The 7,925-nt window shown below is 44.4% G+C and overlaps 3 non-coding genes across 3 annotated transcripts; 1 reads left to right on the top strand and 2 right to left on the bottom strand.

The window, feature by feature from the left end:
• Positions 1–4,940: 4,940 nt before the first annotated feature.
• On the bottom strand, positions 4,941–5,012 carry TRNAH-GUG (transfer RNA histidin (anticodon GUG)). Its single transcript has one exon. It is a non-coding gene; the product is annotated as a tRNA-His (tRNA).
• Positions 5,013–6,489: 1,477 nt separating this feature from the next.
• On the bottom strand, positions 6,490–6,561 carry TRNAH-GUG (transfer RNA histidin (anticodon GUG)). The gene has a single exon. It is a non-coding gene; the product is annotated as a tRNA-His (tRNA).
• A 638-nt stretch (positions 6,562–7,199) lies between these two features.
• Positions 7,200–7,271, top strand: TRNAH-GUG (transfer RNA histidin (anticodon GUG)). Its single transcript has one exon. It is a non-coding gene; the product is annotated as a tRNA-His (tRNA).
• The last annotated feature ends 654 nt before the right edge of the window (positions 7,272–7,925 follow it).

The raw sequence follows: 7,925 nt of genomic DNA, 5'->3' as shown, positions 1-7,925 counted from the left end.
AAGGTAGCTGTCTCACCTAGCCAACACCTGCCCTGGGAGCTGCTCCAGCGCCTCCCCACTCCTAGGCCTTTTGAGGGAGTCAAGAGCCTGTTAAGCACCCCAAAAGAGTTCAAAGCTGTGGAGTAGAGAAGGATGCGAATCTCCTAGAATGCACAGGGCCCCAGGTCTGAAAATATTTGTTGAGTTCCTGCTTGGTGCAAATTCTAGTAAGACAGTGCTTCTCAAACTTTAATGTGAACACGAATCTCCTGGGTAGCTGGGGTGGGGACAGAGTCTCTGTAGTTCTAACAGACTCCCAGGTGATATGAATGCTGCTGGCCCCAGACCACATGTTTAGTAGCAGAACTGTAGGAGATATTGAAAAATCTGATACCATGCCTGGTTTCATGAAGTATAATAGAGAAAATAATGTGCACATTTTTAAAATGCACAGTTCAAAAAATTGACTAACAATGCAAAACTGGACATAAAGATGATAAATAGAAAAATGGTCCAGTTAATCCATATGGGAAGGTTTCCACAATCACCTGGTGTGAAGGTGTGTAGAGGTCACTTACAGGAGTCCAATAGTCGTGAACTCTAGCCAAATATTTGGGTAAGGTACTCAGTGCCACTGATCCTTGCTTTTCTTATTTCTGGAAAGGGTATGATGAACATGGTGTGAGGATTAAGGGAAATGATGAATATGAACAAACTTTGAGAACTGTGAAATGCTTTCAGTGGAGGATGTCACGAGGCCACATGTTTAAGTATGGAGTTAAGCTGCTGACAGCTCAGAGGAATGGAATCAATCAAGTCTGCAGGCTTCATGCAGGAGGTACACCTGAGTTGGGTAGGATTTGGATAGATGAAGCAAAGGGGTGAAAGGTCATTCCAAGGCTGGAGGTCAACACGGGCTTAGCAAAGGCACAGAGGTGGGAACCAGCACACCATAGGAAGAGGAATGTTCATGGTAGGAAAGAGTGGGAATGAAGTTAGATGGGAAGGAAGGAGGATGTAATAAAGATAAGGTTGAAATGATAATTTTAAAATTATTTTACCTTGTGTGCACCATGTACTTGATCTTGTTTTAAATGATCTGTTAATGTACTTTCCTCCCCCATCAGAGTGGGAGCTCCTGGAAGCAGGCAGTGTTGAGCACCTCATGGGGGCCAGGCAGCCCGACAGGAACCAAGGATACAGAAGTAAGGCCACTACAGCAGGCTCCTCTGACAATTGGATGGAGTTTTCTAGATCTAAATTCTTGTGTGTTAAGCATTTCACCATAGAATCAGGATTCTGTAGGGAAGCAGGGCTATTCCCATCACCTAGTGTAGTATAGAGCCTGTCACGTGCATGGGCTTAACCAAAGTTGAAATGAATATAGTTTCTCTTATTCTTAGTTTTATATAGCTATAATTATGGTATACACCAATTTTACGCCATTTATAAAAACTTATCATTGTATGATAATTTTCCCATTTTTGTTATGTAGGCATTATTTTCTTCCAACATTTTTTGGGAAAAATCTCAAACCTACAAAAAAGTCCAAGAAAGTACAGTGGAAACTTATATACCCTTCACTTAGATTCATCACTTTTTAACATTTTGCTATATTTGCTCTATCCCTTTTCTTCTTCTTCTTCTTCTTCTTCTTTTTTTTTTTGCAGCTGGTGAGTACAGGGATCGAACCCTGGACCTCTAACCAACTGAGCTAACTGGCCAACCCCTCTTCCTCCCTCCCTCCCTTCTTTCCTTTCCTTAACCTTTTAATGCAAATTGCAAATGTAATGACACTTCAGCTCTAAATACTTCAGCAGACATTTCCTAAAAATAAAGAATTCTTCTATAAGGCCTCAAGACCATTATCACACTTAGGAAAGTTATTAAATTTTTCCATTTTTCCCAAAAATGTCTATGACTTTTTTTCTTCCTGATTCCGAATTCAAAGTTCCCCATTGCATGTGTTGTTAAGTTCCTTTAGTCTATCTTAATCTTGAACAGTCCCCCACTCTTTTGCTGCTAGTTTGCTTTTCATGACATTTATTGTTTTGAAGTGTCCAGGCCAACTGTCATGCAGAATGTCTCACATTCTGGATTTTCCCCTAGTTTCTTTATGATTAGATTCAGATTACACATTTCTGAAAAGACCATTACATTGTGGACTTCTCAGTGTGCCACATTGGCAGGCCCATAATGCCCATTTGTCCCTTTATTAGTGATGCTAGGCTTGATCACTTGGTTAGGTTAGAATTCATCAGATCTCTCCACTTTACAATTTAGAGTAAGCTGTGGGATAATGTCCTAAGACATTTTAGCTACTTGCTTCCAGCAGCATTTTACCCAGTGGTTTTAGCCTCCATTGATGATCTATACTTAACATTCATTATTACACTGAGGATTGCAAAATGGTGACTCTCTAATTCTATTGTTCCTTCTGTATTTATTAGCTGGCATTCTTCTGTAAAGAAGTGCTTTCTCACTTCTCTTTCCCCACCCCCATCACCATGGACTAAAAAAAAAAAAAAATTCCACATAATACAGTCTGTAGTCATTATTATATCATTATTCTTTTTGTTCAAATTGTCCCAAATTTGGCCAATGGGAGCCTTTTAAAGAGGTTTCTGTGTCCCACCAATCTTTAAGCACTTACTTGCTTTCTCACACAAGATATTCTGGACTCACCTTTTATTTCCTCTTCTGCAGTCCTAGCATCATTTCTTTAAAGGAATCTTACTCCTTCTAGTTGGAAATAGTACTTAAAAATTGACATTATACTTTAAAAATGGCTATTTGATATATTGCCAAATGAACATACCTTAGTTTAGTTCAATATTACCTTATTTGTTGAGCATTTAGGGTATTTCCAATCTCTTTCTTTCTAAATAACTCTGTAATGAGCATCTTTATGCAGATCATTCTTCCCAGTTTAGGATATTGTGTCAACTTCCCAAATTTTGTCTCTTTTCATTTTCTCCTTGACTTCTTTGCAGCACTTGAGTCTGCTGACCTCCCCCATTTTTGAAACTTCCTTCTCCCAAACTTAAAAAATTACACTCTTATCTCTCATGATTTTCTCCTCTTTCTCAGGCCACATTCTCATTTTCTCCCTTAACCTCCTAAAGTTGTGCATGTTCCAAGGCGTGGTACTTAGCCCTCACTTTTCTCACTGGATACTGAATGAAGTGTCCTCATTCCTGTTTGCCTGACTTTGAATGCCCAGTTCTGTCCTGAGCTCTGATCCCTCCTGAGTTTTGCCTTCTAAGCTTTTTGTCTCCAGCCTGGTCTTGGGTCTGTATCTGTCCATAACCTTGAGAGGACAACAATATCCTAGTACTCTCACAAATGCATTCTGTTCTTTCAAATTCTGGGTTTTGAGAGGGAGGTTCATTTCAGCCAAGTTTTGTTTTGTCCACATAGTTTTGGTCAACTCCACATTTTAAAAAATAATTGAATAAGTTCCCAATATTTAAGAATTTGAGCGATCTCATGCAAAACTCCAAATTGCTGGCTTCTCCTGAAACATCAGAAGATCTGGTGCATTGGGCTCATATTCCCATCAAGCACAACTGATGGAAGATGAGTAGCCTGGGTGCTTTCAAATGAGGCAACATCTCTAAGACCATTTTAGGGCCTAGGATTTCACGAAGCTCTAAGTCAGTTGCTTTTACTACCAACTTTCTTTCTTTCTTTCTTTTTCTTTCTTACTGTACAGTTAATAGGAAAGTGAAATATTTCTCCAGGTCATGTCCCTGTCAAAGATAGGAAAAGGAAAAGAAAGAAAGGCAAGACCTAAAAGGGCTACCACTACAAAAATGGCTGAGCACATTTTTCTTTTTAGTGGAAGCACAGTCTATTTCTATTTGATGTGAAAATAACATGATTCTGTGTTGGTAGAACATAGAAGATGTAACCATAAAGTAAATCTGGCCACTTCACTCATTTATGGACTCCATAAGAACTTTCTTTTCAGATATTTATGGAGAGGCTGTGTTCTTGAAACACAAACATGTGCAAGACTCAGTCTTCCCTTCAACAAACTTGAATTTTTTAACTTTAGTGGCTTGTGACTTGAGTTGGATCCTGACAATAAGAAAAGGGGGAGATGGGAGTGGAGGGTCTCCAAATAGACTCCCAAGTCAAGTCCCTCTACTCTACTCCAAATTCTGGATGTTTCTCTGTCCTTCCAAACTGAAATCAAAATAGGGCTGCTTCCCAACATGGCCAAGGCTCCCATCCAAAGGTTTTTATACATACAGTAAAAATCCCTGTCCCTTATCTTACCAACCCAACCTGTCTCCTACCCTCCCCAGCTAGGAGTCAGGGCTTGGGGAGCAAAAGAGCAGGACCCAAGATGAGTGGAGATTCCCTTGGGGTATGTGTACTCTTTCCCCTTAAAGGGAGATTACCTTCCCATTCAAATCTGTCTTATGCTCTGTTCACATCACATCATTTCAGGGAAAAAAGAAAAAGAAGAAGAAAAGATCATTTGTGTTTTATGCAAGAAGCAAGGAAGAATGTCTTTGCATACATATATACATACGTATTTGTTTATACAAGGACTGTCATGGAAAGATATAACGGAAACTGGCAATAATTGGTGGATAGGGTGAAGAATGAGAGGAGCCTTATTTTTGCTACACTTCTGTACAAGTATTTTCTATTTAAAAATGAACGATCCAATTTTCAAAGATTCTTGTAAAAGAAAAAAAATGACCAGGTCTCGGGGGCGCTGTTTTGCAGGAATGATTTAGATGACGCTTTTGCGGAAGAAAGGGATTACAACCGTTTGATCCGAAGCTGTATTCAGGGCATTAAATGAGAATTACTGGAGGTGGCGATCTTTGAGGTGAGAGAAGCAGCCCTTCCATTCAACAGGAGTGAGTTATGATCTATACAAAATGTTATGGACTGCAAGGGAAAAATAAAGTGAGCCCCTTGCCGTGCCATTGTTCCCACAATGCCGTGACTCGGATTCGAACCGAGGTTGCTGCGGCCACAACGCAGAGTACTAACCACTATACGATCACGGCGAGCTACCGGGGACCTGTAACGCCAGTCTTCTGATTGTCCTCTTCAACAGTTATAGGGCTTCGCAGTCTGCGCGTCATTAAACGGTCCACCTATGGGGCGGGGTTTCAGGCTGACGCAGTCTGAGAATGCGCAGGCGCATTGCAGTCTCGCCAGTTGCTTGGGTTCTCTCACGTTTTGGTCCTTTAGCCAAGGGCGGTGGTAATGATGGAATGGATTTCCTGTTAGTGCGGTGGGAGTTTGGGGGAGATCGCTCGGCCATCCAGAAAGGGGGCTGGCCCGGATCTCAGACTTTCCTCTGAGAATGCCCGTCTCCTGTGCCTTGAAGACCCTTCCAGAGAACATTCTAGGGTTCCCGGGCCTGCAAGTGGAACTCCTCATGGGTTCTTCTCCCTGCTGATTCCCCCGGCAGTGACCCAATATTGCCTTTGTGGAGGGTGTGGACGCCCCAGAACCGAGCTGGCCACGTAGAAGGAACTCAACGCGTCTCACCCTCCCGGGGTTCCCTCCGCCTAACACCCACTTCCCTCCAGCCTCTCCTACTCCCCCTACGGTCCTAACTCCTCCGACCGCAATACTCCTGCCGGGCCAGGTACCCATCTCTGTTATGTTCCTGGGCGGCAGCAGGACCGGGTCAGATTTTTCTTCGTATCCATCAATGCTCCCGCCCCGATGGCGCCTAGAACTGGGCAGAGTACACAGTAGGCAGTGGCTATTTGCTAAACTGAGAATTGGTATCTGACAAATGAATCCTGAGTGACCACCCGTCTCTCCAGTGTCACCCACTCCAATCTCCCTCTGCAGAGCCGCCAGAGGGATCTCACTAAACACGAACTGAGTCCTTTCACTCCTGCACCCCTCACCCTCATCCCCTAGCCTGCGCGAATTCGTCTTTTCCAGCTCCTCTCTCGACTCTCTCTGTGCCCTTCCTTGTTCTCTAATGACTTGCACTCATTCATTCAACAGGTCCTTGAGAAGCGCCTACACCTGTCAGGCCAGAGCCTTTTGGGCATTGTGGAAGTGGGGACTTAGAAACAAGACAGAGTGAAGACTTAGAAGAATCGCGATAGTTCCTTTTCAAGACTTCCTTCAGCCTTTGCAAACCAAAGTATCCTGGCTGCTTGACAAATTCCCATTCTGACTATAAAAGCTACCCCAAAGGTTACTTCCTCTGCGAAGCCTCCTCTTCCTATCATTAGGAGTCCGTTTCCAGCGCTTCTATGGAAATTTGTACATTTGTCTACTACAACAGCTTCCAGTCCCGGGAGTGCTCTGCGCTTTGTCTCCTAGAAGTCGCTTACCCCCAGTGTAACCGCAAGCCTATATCCTTCGGAAGTCCAGTATAGCTAGAGCTGGCGTAAACGTCGTTCCCAACTGTCGCAAGGGGATTGGGGTCCATTTTCCAGGATGTTAAGCTAAGGATAAAAATGGAGGAGTGCGACAAAACGCAGTCCCCTTGCCGTGCCATTGTGTCAACAATGCCGTGACTCGGATTCGAACCGAGGTTGCTGCGGCCACAACGCAGAGTACTAACCACTATACGATCACGGCGAGCTACCGAGGACTCTGGACCTGACCTTCTTGCTCGAGCTCTTCTCCGTTGAAAGCCTCGCCCCTTGCTTTGTCATGGTTTGTTCCCGCCCACCTCCAACCCCGCTGCTCCCCGAGTGCACGCAGGCGCACATGACCCCTCTGCTCGCTCGATCTTGGTCCGCGCTGGACCAGGTACCCCGGCTTCGCTACGGTGGAAGCTGCGCTCGGGGTTCCCCTTCTCGCCTCAAGGAAGTTGTGGGTGGGTCGGAACTGACTTTCCTTCTTGTAGAATTTGAGAGACGGGTCTAATCCCAGCTAGAGTCCGTTCATACAGCGTGACAGGGCATGGTAAGCGTGAGAGGGACCTCGGGCCACCTTTGGTGCGACCCCGGGGCTTCACGTCAGTCCAGGCCCGGCTTCACGGGAATTCTTTAGTTTGCACGGCATTTTCATGTCTCCTCTTCTGCGGTCCGTGCGGACGGCTAAGCAGAGACTTCGATCTGGGGAGTCCACTGCGCCCCCGCTCCTCTTCGGAGCCGGTTGAGGGCCAAAGGGGCATGATAGATAATGGGAAATTTAGGAAAGCTAGAACGAAGGCCATGGAAAAGAGAAGGACCACACTCAGTCAGGCTTTCTCCGTGGCGTCCCGATAGCTCGCCGTGATCGTATAGTGGTTAGTACTCTGCGTTGTGGCCGCAGCAACCTCGGTTCGAATCCGAGTCACGGCATTGTGGGAACAATGGCACGGCAAGGGCGTCATTTTAGCCTTGGGAGGCCGCGTTCTCTCTCCGTGGTGAATTTTGAGAGTTTGCTCCATGTTACTAGTTCAGAGCTGAAATTATAATGGGGCAATTACCCGTGTACAAAGTTCTGTGGACACTCGAGGGTCTTCATCTTCCTTCCTTCTTTTTATTCGTCGTCTGCTAATGAATTAGCCGACCCCCATGTTTCCCAGTATGTAATTATTTTATTTTTGGATATATTCTGTATGTGGTCTTTCTCTTTCCTCATCTGGCCCCTATCAATGGTCAAATCATATATTGGGTTCTCTAAAAATCTTCACACTAACTAAAAATTTAATAAGGGTTATAGAAACATGTGCAAACATTTAGAAGAATGCAGATTAGATAATACACTGAACCATCCTGGGGCAAGTGAGAAATATGACCACGGCTGGAGGCGCTGGTTCTTTAGACACTATGAGGGGTGCTAATGAGGGTGTGGTCTCCATCTTCACAGACTTGCCGGTGACGGGGTGTTTTCTCCTGCAGCGTTTTTTCCTAATCTACCTCAGGCTTAAAGCAAATTTTATTTGGTAGTTTGTCTTATGTGCGCTTCAAAAATCCAAACTCAACAAATTCGGGTCTGTCATTTGACATTAG

This window comes from Cynocephalus volans, chromosome 3, assembly GCF_027409185.1.
Source record: "Cynocephalus volans isolate mCynVol1 chromosome 3, mCynVol1.pri, whole genome shotgun sequence".
Lineage (NCBI taxonomy): Eukaryota > Metazoa > Chordata > Mammalia > Dermoptera > Cynocephalidae > Cynocephalus > Cynocephalus volans.
This window is presented reverse-complemented; position numbering and strand designations above follow the sequence as displayed.